This window comes from Papio anubis, chromosome 8, assembly GCF_008728515.1.
Source record: "Papio anubis isolate 15944 chromosome 8, Panubis1.0, whole genome shotgun sequence".
NCBI lineage: Eukaryota > Metazoa > Chordata > Mammalia > Primates > Cercopithecidae > Papio > Papio anubis.
Genome location: NC_044983.1, coordinates 57,568,874 through 57,582,303, shown reverse-complemented (window position 1 = coordinate 57,582,303; position 13,430 = coordinate 57,568,874). Strand labels below are relative to the sequence as shown.

Genomic DNA, 13,430 nt, shown 5'->3' with positions numbered 1-13,430 from the left:
GAAAAAAACCTTAATGTTTCTGGCAGGAAGAGGGTAAGGAAATAACCATTTTGGAATATTTCTAGAGCCTTCTCCACAGCAAAGACCAATCATACAGAAAAACTTTACTAAATCCTCATCTGAGAGGAGAGAAGGGAAATAACTCAATTCCCGTACATTCCTGCCTTTCTATCTCACTTAAGGAGGAGAGAAACTAAGACTTCAGAAGTTATCAACTGAAGAATGACAAGGTTCATAAACTTGAAAAGGGGAGCTATATTTCTCATAAAGGGTTGCGGCCTGCAGTTTGGCCATTCTGACAGGTTGGGAAGCATAGCCTCTATACTTCTAGGGAGGGGCAAAGGGAACAGAATTTATGCTGAGTGAGGTTTCCAAATACACATATTTGATAAGTTGTAGGAGTCATGAAGACTTATAAAAGGGGAAACATACACACGTGAGGCTGAGCTTGATGCTCCTTCATGGGTCCCATTTACAAAAGCTAGTGGCATTCGTATGATTCAAGGGTGTCTTCAGGAATCTGACATCAAAAAGTGAAGCAGGGGACGTGAAAATCCTCATTGTGCAATCTCTGTAGTATGGCCAGAATGACTCTGTGGTCAATGGTTTCTTATCAGGCAAAAAAGGAGGGCCATCATCAGGTGGTTGGTTGATATCAGAGGTGGAGTCTTTGGAAAGAGCTGGTTTCTGTTAGGTCCTTAGGGAAGAAAGCCTGATCCTAATCATGTTTAGCTAGGGAGGAGGTGTAACAAGGTGTGCCTGACCCCTCCCATCCTGTCATGGCCAAGAATTGTTTTCAAGATTACTTTCAGGTCCCCTTGGCCAAGAGATGGCACATTCGCTTGACTGGGGGCTTAGAATTATACTTTTATTTCTCAAGGTATACAGCCCAGGGACATAGGCACACTGAAAGGCTGAATTTACTCACAGAATTGTAAAACACTTACCCTCCCCTTGCACCCTACCACCACATCAATAAGACCTCAGTATAATATCAGGGGATTTCAGCTTTAAAAGTTACAGGATGCACACTATAGGGGTTTAACCCTCGGAAGGATCACTGAAAAATCAACATACAAAAGGCAGATTTATAGGAGAAATGGCATACAAATGCATTAACATGCATGGGGAGAACCACAGAGTGATTATCCCATTGCCCCAATGGGGTACAGAAGCTTGTTTACCATCTTGAAATTACAGAAGAAATGGGGGCTTAGCGCATGGCCATAAACAGGTGACGGTGGTAAATTAGGATACAGTGGCCACACAGGTTATGAAGTGGAAAAAGCAGGCCTGGCTGGCAAAGGCAGTCTTTTTATATTGATGAAATCTCACAGGCAGCAGCCCTCAGAGAGAATAGATGGGAAATGTTTCTTTCATAACTTTAAAGGTGTCAGACTCTCAGTTAATCTTTCCTAGAGCCAGACAAACAAGGGCCTCAAAGAAAGCCTGGCTGCATCAATGCTGATTCTCTACAGATGCAAATCTCCCCCATAAAAGACAGCTTTTCAGGGCTACGTCTGTTTGCAGGCCATATGAACAGTCATCTCAAAATACGTCAAAGAAGTATATCTTGAGGTTAAACATTTTTGTTTCCATCAACACACTATTTAGAAAGAGATTTTAGGGAAAATCCAAGAAAACAAAGGAGACAGAAAACAAGGACACTATAGAAAATTGAAATCTCTGACACCTGCAGCAACAGGAAGTATTAAATGCATCCCATCCCCTAACAGATTAACATAAAACCTCACAGGAAAGGCCTATTCACCTCAGTTCCCATTACCTCATATGTCATGTCTGGCTTTCAAGAAAAAAGTTGCAAGACATATCAAGGGCATTAAAAAAAAAAATCTGAAGAGACAAAGCAAGCATCAGAACCAGAGTCAGACAGGACCCAGATTTTGGATTTATCAAACAGGGAATGTAAGATAACTGTAATTATAATTATTATGCTAAGGACTCTAATGGAAGAAGTAGACAAAATGCAAGGACAAATGGGTAATGTAAGTAGAGAGGTAATGCAACAATGAAGTAGTACTACATATCCATTAGAATGGCAAAAATCCAGGACACTGAGAATACCACATGCTGGCAAGGATTTGGAGCAATAAGGATTCTCATTCATTGCTGGTGGGAATGCAAAATGGTGCAGCCACTTTGAAAGAGAGTGTTAACAAAAGACCATGGGATCTGCAGAGGAGAAAAGGAGAGTTTTATTTTCTTTAAAAAAAGAAAAAATCTGTGGATTGGGGAGATACAGCCTCCACTGTAAAAATGAAAGCCTTCCCCAGGGGGTGAGGTTAGAGAATGAGTGATGATAAAGGCAAAACTTGCAGGGTAGGAGAGAGGAGTAAGGGGGGTGAGAACAGAATCTCGATTGGAGGACCTTTAAGTCCCAATTCACCAGTCTCTCTTAATTGGCTGACTCCAGATGGTCAGTCAGTTGGGACCAGGTGGTTTGTTTGAAGTCAGTTGGGGAATTTCCAGCTGTAGTCTATCTCAGCACTGCCAACAAGAACTGGTTTGGCTTAATTGTAGAAAGGGAGGTCCTGTGACATGTTTACAACATTTTTCTATGAGCACAGAATACATAACAGCTTCCTCACCCAGACATGGCCACCTCATTCTGTTTTAACTTTGATCACCTCAGTTAGCCACAGGGAGTCCATTCTGCCTGTTGGCTAGGAACATACTGTAACAGCAGTTCAACAGTTTCTTACAAAATTAAACTTACTTTTAGTACTAGATAAAGCAATCATGCTTTTGGATTTTGATCCCAAAGGAGCTGAAAATGTATGTCCAACTCCAAACCAGCACATAGATGTTTATAGCAATTTTATTCATAATTGCCAAAACTGGGAAGCAACCCAGATGTTGAAGAAAATTCAAATATTTCACCCTAAAATATATTTCCTTGAAGATAGATATTCAGAAGGGTTGAAGGTACAAGAAGAGACGAAAAGCTCTCTTTTGTACGGGAGATTTGCTTTGTAGAGATCAGCATTGATGCAGCCTGGCTTTCTCTGAGGCCTTCCCTTGTCTGGATCTAAGAATCATAAACTGAGAGTCTGACATCTTTAAGCATCTGAAAGAAATATTTACCATTTATTCTTTCTGAGGACTGCCACCTGTGAGGTTGTGTTTCCATAATGAGTCCACCTTTGCTAGCCAGGCCTTCTTTTCACCCCTTCCCATAACCTATTTTGCCACCATAACCTGTTTCACGATGCTCCAAGCCCCCATTCTTTCCATAACCTCAAGATGGTATACAAGTTTCTGAACCACACTGGGGCTTGGGGTAATCACTCTATGGTTCTCCCTTATGTGCATGTTAATAAATTTGATTCCATTTTTTCTAATAATCTCCTTTTGTGAGTTGACTTTTCAGTGAACCTTCGGAGAGTGGAGGGGAAGCTTTCTTTGGCTCCTACAACGTCCTTTAGCAGGGGAATGAATTAGTTAACTCTGGTACATTGAGACAATGAAATATTATTTAGTGCTAAAAAGAAATGAGTATTAAGCCATGAACAGACATAGAAGAAATGGTAATGCATATTACTAAGTGAAAGAAATCAATCTACAAATGCTACATACTATATGGCCTCAACTGTATGACATTCTGGAAAAGGCAAAACTGTGGCAAACAGTAAAAATATAAGTGATTGCAAGGGGCTGGGGGAAAGGGAGAGATAATAGGCAGAGGACAGAGTATATTTAGGGGAGTGAAACTATTTTCCATGACAATATAATAGTGGATACATGTCATTACAGATTTGTCAGAACCCATAACATATATAACCCCAGAATGATATTTAATGTAAACTATGGACTTTTGGTGATATTGACAAGTGAAAGTCAACAAAAGTTTATTGACAGTAATAAATACACCACTTTGGACCAGGATATTGGTAGTGGGGAGGCTGTGTATGTGTGGGAGTGAAGGGTATATGATAATTCTCTGTCCTTGTTGTCTGATTTTGCTCTGAACCTAAAACTGCTTTTAAAAAATATCTTTAAAAAAATTTCTTCAGGGAAACATAAAATGATATATTCAGAAACTCAGTCTACATAAAGAAAGCAGCAAGAAAAGATAAATAATATGTAAAGGTAAAAATAAATTCTCTTATGAGACTTCCTGTCAAACAACTTTGTATCAGCCCATTACTTGTTCCCTTTTGCATTTAAAAACATGCTTGTAACAAAGGTGACACAGCATTCCCTGAGGCCGCTTAGAAGTGGGTCCCAGGCAGCTGTCCTCACTGTGGCTCAAGTATACTCTTCAAATTACATTTTATGCGTAGGCTTCTTTCTTTTAAGCTGACAAAAACAACATATTGCATGATTATATTATATGAATATGTGTAATTAATGACAGCAGTTTTATAAGGAAGAGATGAACTGGGAAAACTCAGCACAAGCCTTGCCCCTCACCCTCCCCAGACAGAGCACACAGCCCAGGGTCCTGGGGATTGCCCAAGTCACCAGCACTACCTATGAAGCATTTTAGTATTAAGTGTACTTTGTTATAAATGTACATTGCAAACTCCAGTGCAACCACACAAAATATTTTTTAAAGAATTATAATACTGTGAACGGGGTGAGTAATTCCAACCCTGAGGATCTAAAATCAATTTCCATGGCTGAAAAGCCAAAGGGATGGCAGGATTTGGCCACAGCTCAGGATGCCAAGAGCTTTTACTTTTAGATGCCATAGTAGCTGGGCTCCCACTGGGTTCTTGTTACAGAGCAAATGAATGACACAGCAGCCTCTGCTTCCCTTTGTAAAATTACGTTTGGCTTTGAAACTCTTAATGACAAGAAATAACCTTCTACAGCAAAATCGAGGGCGTTTAAAGAATTGAGGGAACCCTAGGAAGTAATTTTGAATTATTTTATAAAACGATTTGAAGATGAAAATCACTTTATAATTTTTTGAAAGCTATGCTTATCAATTTTTTGTTTAACAGATCTAATATGTAGCTGTTCTATGTCATGTGAAAATAAGATAACAACATATGTTAACCTGTATTTATGTTTAATAATTAATGTTTCAGTATTTTAACTTATTTAAAATGACTCAGCCATTTTATGATTATCTATTACTTAATTTAACGTAAGATGACTTTAAGATTTTGAATTACTGAAAATAATTTTGAAACTACAACTACAGGTACCTTTCCTGTCTTCCCCAGTCATCCTGGATAGCAAATAGCCATGTCTATTCCCAAGGATGCCTATAAAGGAAGAACTCAAAACTGAACTACATGGAGCTTCAGAATCTAAGAGAAAACTTACCCACAATTCCCAGTTGCTTCGAGAGAACAATGGACACCCTGGACCCGCGGTGGGTCCCATGCCTGGTCACTCAGTGCTCCTGGGGGTTGCTAGATGCCCCACTTCTGGTCCCACTTCTGATACCATCTGTTGGGGAATGATTTGCAAATTGGGCAGCCCCCAGAATCGGAATAGATTCAGAGAGACTCTGTGCTGCCACATGCTTGGAAGGGAAAAAGGAAAGTGATGTACAGAAAGCAGAAGTGAGGTACAAAAACAACTGGATTGGTTACAGCTCAGTGTTTGCCTTATTTGAACCTAGTTGGAACAGTTGGCCATATTTCATTGGCTGAAACTAGTTGATTGGTACAAGAGTAGGTTACAGACTGTTTCCATATCTAGTGAAGTTACAGTTCACTGTATACAGAGTAACGTTAAGGCTGAACTTAAAATCCATGAGGACACAGCTTCAGGCTAAACTTAATTTAACAAGACTATGAAGTGTTTGCACCAGAAAACAAAGCATATTTTAAGTAGCATTAGAATAAACAACTGCCTGCAAATTTTACAGTATCTTACAGGAGGAGGTAGGGTACTTACCAGAAGCCCCAGTAGAAGTAGAAGGGGGAATTTGGTGATGTATTTCCCTGGCACTTCCAGCCTAAGAAGCTGAGCTCCCAGAGGATCCCAAAAAGGCCCTTGGAAAGAAAGGGCTTTTTTAGAAATACAGAGCACACCCACCAAAATGATAGGATGACAGGGTTTGAGAAATATAGGAATCCATTGCCCAACTTGATATTGATGTGGGAACACTCTGTGCTCACATGCAAAACAAGAGACTGAGTGATTCTGGAAACAGCACTCAGTCAATGACAGACGGACAGTGGTGGACGAATACCCAGCTTCTCATCTGCTCAGTGGCAAAACAGTGAGACATGTTCTATAGTGCCTCGCTTGGGTAGGTACATCACACATCCTCATCCTAATGTGTCATGACAAGGACTGAAGTTAAAGCTACACAATTTAAATGATTGGTGAGCAAGAACTATTCAAGGGCATAACACAAAAATTGTTTTGCCTGCTGTAATTGTACACATGATTTAAAAGACTTAAGTTTTCAGGACAAACATTATAGAGGATTTTCATTTCTTCCTAGATATACTTTTCAGCCATAAACTTTAAATAAACAAACAATTTGTTCAAGGAACCTAAAAGCCACTGGCAAAATGCATTACATTTGTGTTTTTTATATTTAATATATTTTCTTCATTAGTTTATGTAAGATATACTACTTCTACTTTCTACTTATAATTGCATATCTTGTTAGAGCTACAGTTAAAAAAGAAAAAATGTAGTAGATACAAGGTAGTCTCCCCTAGCACCTAATCATCATCCAACATATCTGCCTTTTCTTTCCCTCTCCTGAAAGGTTATAGTAATTTGTATGGCCAGCTTTCCTAGAAGACAAAGCCTGAGCAAAACTTCATAAGCCAAGATATTTGAGAAGAGCTCAATCCCAGGCAAGCAAGAGTGAAGGGAAAATGCAGAAAGGCCGGGAAGGAGGGAGGGCGAACCCTCGAGCTCTCCTAGGGAGCGGCAAGGCCTCCTCTTCCTCCCGTGCCAATCAGATCCTTCAGAGCTTCCAGTCTTTGCAGCCCTACGGAAGTCTCTCCTAGCGGTGAAGCCAGTGACCCTGCACGACTCACTGCGCAGGCCTCTCTGGCCAAAAAGCGAGACTAGCGCCGCAGCCCTGGAGGGTGAAACGACTGACTCCAGCATGGTGTTTGGCATAGGCCTATCTCCTGTGCTGTGTTCAATGGCACATTTACAACCCTCGCGAAGTTCATCTGTTAGGCACAGTGTATGGGCTCCACTCGGCGTGACCCACTACAAATGTTCAAATTTTTACTTGTTTTGAGATTAGGAAGAAATATGTTAATTTATAATTTAATTAAAATCAGTAACTCATTCTTGAAAATTAATCTGAAGAAGTTCTATGAATTGGGAAAGGGGAGGAAATCTAAATAATTGACCATAAGGAATTAGTTGAGTAAATGATGATGCATCAACTTGAGGGACTCTTACCTCATTTTAAAAGGGTGATTAGTTTAAAATATTGCCATATGCTTTTGACATAATGTTAAATTTAAAAAGCGGAAGATGCAACACCTTCGAGTTGTGATTCAAAATTACATTGGTCAGGAGAGCCAAAGTCACACCACGGTAAGAAACAATATGGTTACATAAATGGATAAAACACACACTGGGGCCTTTTGCAGGTGTATAGTGTGAGGAGGGAGAGGATCAGGAAAAATAACTAATGGGTACTAGGTTTTATACCTGGGTGATAAAATAATCTGTACAACAAATCCCCATGACACAAGTTCACCTATCTAGCAAACCTGCACTTAAACCCCTGAACTTAAAAGTTTAAAAAAAAAAAAAAAAAAAGAACCAAAAAAATCCCAGCAGCATAGCACAATAAGCCTTTGTTTATTGCACACATACATGCCAAGTAACCATATGACATGACAGGTATGTTCAATGGCTTCACTATAGTAACCATTGTACTATCTACATGAATCCCATAACCTCATGTTGTAAACCTCAAATATACACAATAATATTTATTTTTAAAAAGAAAAAGGAAGACTGCTGCATGTTCAGGAGGTTCTCCCAGACACTGTCCACATGCGTTGCCCATGATTCTTCCTGTTGGGTTGGAATCAGGTGGTGAATGGCGCTGCTCCCTTAAACACCATGCTATTCAGTCACTAGAGTTTCTGCCTATTCCTGTGAACACATGACTATCTGCAATCAGATAGCATCAGACATGTCAAGGTCAAACATCAGACAAACCAGCATTTAGAGGATAAGCAAAAGAACAGGGGACCCTGCCCCGGAAGAGACTCACAATGCTACTGAGGGAGGGAGGGAGTTTCTGCTCAAGCAGCACAAGCACAACAGACGCCACAAGTCAGCCTGTCCTTGTCCGCTCAGACCCAGTGTGCTTACTGAGACATGCCTGGAGTGCCTGTTTCTGTGCATAGCCCATTGCCCTGACAGCACAACTACAATCTTCGGACTCCATGTCATAGTCTGTCTTGTGCTGTCAGTTTGGATGCCGGTGCTAATATTACTCATGACAGTCCAAGAAGGTTGAGTCCAAGACAATTGATGATAATCGCCCAGCTTACTACAGCACAAACACTTTGTGGAAATGGGCACTTAACTGAAAATCTCGTACTCCAACCAGAGAGGTCATATTTTCCATTTATTTTACAACACTTCTTCAGATCCTATGTGGAGGTCTGTTTTCCTAGAAAAGATCATTTTTTCCAGTCATTTAGAACTAAAATTCAAAATCTGTGCACCCTCGGTTATTTAATACAGATAACAGAAAAAAATTCTGAGAATATTATGGGTTATTAAACACTAAAATGTGCTTCTGAAAAAAATTGCAGGATATCTTCTTGTCAAGTTCCTTGGTTCTCTATGGAGCCAGGGATTCTGAATAGTTACTTCTTGGGGTGTTTCCCAAACCTGGGATGCTATGATAGGGGCCATAAAATCAATATGCTGAGTTGAAAAAGATTATACGTCAGCAGTTGGTGAAGAAAGCGAACCCAAAATATTTTAGGTAAGCATTTATCGTGCACTAAATAAGTGTTGCTGCCTTAGAAAAGGGAATTACCCAGATTGCAAAAATGCAACAAACTTGGAAAAATCTTTAAATATACAGAATATTTAATATATCATTTAATGTGGAAAAAAATGAAGAAAGTCTTTCCTTAAAGGAAATATCAAATTTCTCTAATCACATTCTTATTTAACAACAAGACTGTCGTTAAAAAAAAAAAAAATTCAAAGGAATAGCACTAAATCCAAACTGTAAAAGAATATTAATACATAAATTAAGTGGCACATATCATGTCATATAGTTTTTTAAAATGACATATAGTGTTTTTAGGCTGGACACAGTGGCTCACACCTATAATCCCAGCACTTTGGGAGGCTGGGGCACGTAGATCACATGAGGTCAGGAGTTTGAGACGAGCCTGGGTAACATAGCAAGATCTCATCTCTATTTTTAAAATCCAAAAATATTAGCCAGGTATGGTGGTGCGTGCCTGTGGTCTCAGTTACTCAGGAGGCTGAGTTGGGAGAATCACTTGAGCCCAGGACGGGGAGGCTGTAGTGAGTTATGACAGTGCCATTGCACTTCATCTTGGGCAACAGAGCGAGACCCTGTCTCCAGTAAATAAATAAATAAATAAATAACATATGGTGTTTTTAAATTTCTTTATATTCATAAGTAAAATATTGAAGCAATTATTTTTATGTGTGGGTTGTGTTCTAAAAGTTTCCTTGTAGCTTGGCTGTTTGGAAGTCACAATGTATTTTTCCTGAAGAACAATGGTGTTTTCTGAGGTCAGACTATCTTCCAAAAGTTCATTTAACTCAAAATAGTATAGAAAGATAGTACATTTGCAAACAAAATTAAAGTAGACTAAACAAAACTTAAGTAATAAAGCAGATTGTCAAATTAACATACAGGAAGCAGTAGCCTTCAATACAAAAAATAATCAGAAGATATGATGTAGGAGAGAGTCCCATTTCCGGCAAGAAAATAAAATATATAATACTTAAGAATAAGCTTAACAAGAAATTTGCAAAACCTCTGTAAGGAAAACTTGAAAATACTCCTGAAGAAGACTTGAATAAACACAAAGACATCCTTTGCTCTTTGAGATAGGATGATTCAACCCATCGTTAGAATATCAGTTCTCCCTCAGTTGATTTGGAAACTTAACATGATCAAAAATAAATAAATGACAGGCATTTTTATGGAGCTAGACCAGTCAATACTAAAATCAATAGAAAAAAATAAAATGCTAGAATAGTTATGACAACATTGAAGAAGAAAAACTATAAGGAAATGAAATCCTACCAGATATGAAAATAGACTTTGAAGCCTCTATAACTAAAGCAATGTGGTGATGTGGTGCTAGCACCTCAATAGACTGACAGGTCAGTGGAATTGAATACAGAGTCTAAGAATTGATCCAAGACAAAATGAAAATGTAATGTATGATGATGATGGTGTCTCACATTACTGGGGCAAAAAATTCAAAAACAGCCATTCGAGGACAGGGGCACTATTTCATGTCTATAATCTCAGCATTTTGGGAGCCTTAGACAGGAGGATCCCTTGAGCCCAGGAGTTCGAGACCAGCCTGGGCAATATAACAAGACCTTTCCCTGCCAACAGCCTTCCCCATCTCTACAAAAAACAAACAAACAAAAAAGTTAGTTGGGCATGGTGGTATACAACTATAGTCCTAACAGTTCAGGAGGCTGAGGTAGGAGGGTCAGTTGAGCCCCCAGAGTTCAAGGCTGCAGTGAGCTATGATTATGTTACTGCACACCAGCCCGGGTGAGAGAGAGCCTGACTCTAAAACAAGCAAAAACAAAGACATTTGATAAAAAGATAAAATTGGATCCTTAACTTGCACCATACAAAATAAGAAATTCCAACTGACCTGAGAAATAAATGTTAAAAATGAAACCATGTAAGTACTAGAAGAACACATGGAAGCGTTCTTCCATAATCCAGCAGGGATAAGGAAAGGCTCTATTCATTTATCAAATCTAGATGTGATAAAAGATAATAACAATATATTTAATTACATAAATATGTGGTTTTTATATCTTATATGTATTCTATGTTACGTATAATTATGTTAAAAATTAAATGATATTTAAATATATATTTTGCATATCAGAAATATGTAAGTGATGGCAAACTGGGAGAAAATATTTGCAGCATCTATGTAGTAGGTGAAAAACACTGTCTTTTGGTCTTAGGAACCCACTTAAGGGATCTACTTGAGATTTAAGAAGCAAGAAATAGAATACCAGGCAAAAACAATAAAATTGCACCAAGGTCTATATGGGATTGACAGCAAGACATTTTCTCTGAGCCCTAGTCATTGTCCTATGCATTCTGAACCAGGTAAGAACTAGAGTCTACATTTGGAAGGAACTGCAAGTGAGCGCCAGGTGACCCAGTTGCAAAAATTAGAGTGAGACGTCAGCAATTCCATGAAGATGTCACCACCCAAAGTGTCCATAGAATCCCTGTTATAATAGTAGGATATTGACCAGTGAGTTGGATAAAATTTGATCATGACCTTATGAGAGATGCTGCTGAATAAACCTCAGCATTCTACTTGCCTTAACAACTGCCCTCTGGTTTTCATTCAATCCCCCTCCTCCTCCTACAAGTGCACTGTGCCCTATATCACTCAGTTCAGGCAAATACTCACTCATCTGCCTTTCTGCCTTTCCCAGGCCTAGCCATGTATGGTTATTTAGGTTGTGCAATCAAAAATGAGCTTTAAAAAGTCTTTACTATAGATAAGTAGTACTGATAGATACTTTTCCAGCCTCTCATATGGTCCTGGTTGCCTATATCAAACAGTTCTCTGTAAGAAGACACAAGCAAATCTCCTGGACCTTAGTTTGCTTCCTACAAAAAGATTTCTGTTGCTTAATGTTAAGAAAAATCCTAAGTACTAAACTTATTTGATCATCAAATTGAAGACGTAACCTATTTACAGGGGTAACATTATATTCTGTACTACTAAGAAGAAAAATAGTTATGAATTTAACAATAACATTTCCTTATTATTTTGAAACTTTAATTATATTTATTGAAATGTATCATTTAAGTTTAACTAGACATAGACTTTTATCATATAGTACTTTTATGCATATATTAAAAAGAAAAACATAAGTGAAATAAGTTGTTTAAAGTATTTCAAAGACTTCTTTGTATTTCCTATCCAACTATTGAGAATCCTATTTCAACACAAAGTTATCAATGTCTGTGCTTTTCCACACACTGTGCCATTAACAGTATCAGTGATGCAGCACTTAAAATAATTCACAAAACTAGACTCATAGCCATAGGTTACTAGAGGATAAAAGTTGCTTCAGTATAGCAAATTTGCACAAGTACCCCTGAAACTAAAACAAAAGAAAAATCTAAATGTTTATCATCACTTTGGCTAAGCTATCATTTCTTTTTTTTTTTTTTTAAAAAAAAAAAAAAAAAAAAAAGGCTGCTTCAATTAAACTTTCTAGGTTCTCTTCTACTAGATTCCCCCTGAATGTACAATTAACCTTCCTTTCTTATTCTTGGACACATTGACACCTAATATTTTTCCATTTACTTTTAAATCCTATAAACCATTTCTATTGATGAGACAACTCTGCCCATTTTGAAAACATTAGGATTAGGCCGTTAGTTTTTTCTTTGTTTGTTTGATTTTTAGATGGAGTTTTACTGTTGTTGCCCAGGCTGGAGTGCAATGACATGATCTTGGCTCAGTGCAACCTCGACCTCCTGAGTTCAAGCGATTTTCCTGCCTCAGCCTCCCTAGTAGCTGGGATTACAGGTTCCCACCACCACACCCAGCTAATTTTTTAATATTTTTTAGTAGAGATGGGGTTTCACTATGTTGGCCAGGTGGGTCTTGAACTCCTGACCTCAGGCGATCCACCCTCCTCTGCCTCCCAAAGTGCTGGGATTACAGGCGTGAGCCACCACGCCCAGCCTAGGTCATTGCCGTTAGTTTTTAATAAAATGTCCACTGGGTAAGTTTTAGCCCATGTCAAGAAGAACATGAAAGTTACCTATTTGAAGAAAGTTTAAAAGGTAAATACCCTCACTATTTTGCCATTGACATCAAGATAACAATTTTTTTCAATGGCTACTTTCCGAGTTTGTACCAGTGGTTCACTTGGAGTCTGATACTGGTTTTTCTGGTCCTAAGAGTGGTGGTTTCCACACCCCCCTCCCGGATGCTCCACATTAGAACAGGTCTTCCCACACTGCTGAAATAATGATAGTGTGTCTGCACTAAATGACAAGAACCCCTGTGGGACCCAGTGCCCATCTGACAGGTGTTCCCAGATCCCTAACCCCATATCTCTGCTGCTTCTGTTTCCTATCTAATCCTGGAAATTTACACGTGAGGAAGAGTAAGTTTTGCTCTGGTCTATTAGGGATTTCTTATGAAGAACAGGTCACTTTCTTTTTCACAATTGTGTGATATCCCCATGGGCTTCAGTTAAACGAAAAGAAT

General features: G+C 38.7%; 1 long non-coding RNA gene across 12 annotated transcripts in view; it reads right to left on the bottom strand.

The window, feature by feature from the left end:
• The window catches only part of LOC101013960, a 93,666-nt gene that overhangs the window by 79,361 nt on the left and 875 nt on the right, over nt 1–13,430 (bottom strand). For 11 of the 12 annotated variants that reach the window (XR_001905585.3, XR_001905574.3, XR_001905570.3 and 8 more), the window contains exons 2-3: nt 5,878–5,975; nt 5,299–5,424 (exon numbers count right to left, since the gene is read on the bottom strand). This is a non-coding gene — a long non-coding RNA (uncharacterized LOC101013960). The remainder of the gene's footprint in view (nt 1–5,298; nt 5,425–5,877; nt 5,976–13,430) is intronic. The other variant, XR_002523826.2, reaches the window with a different exon arrangement.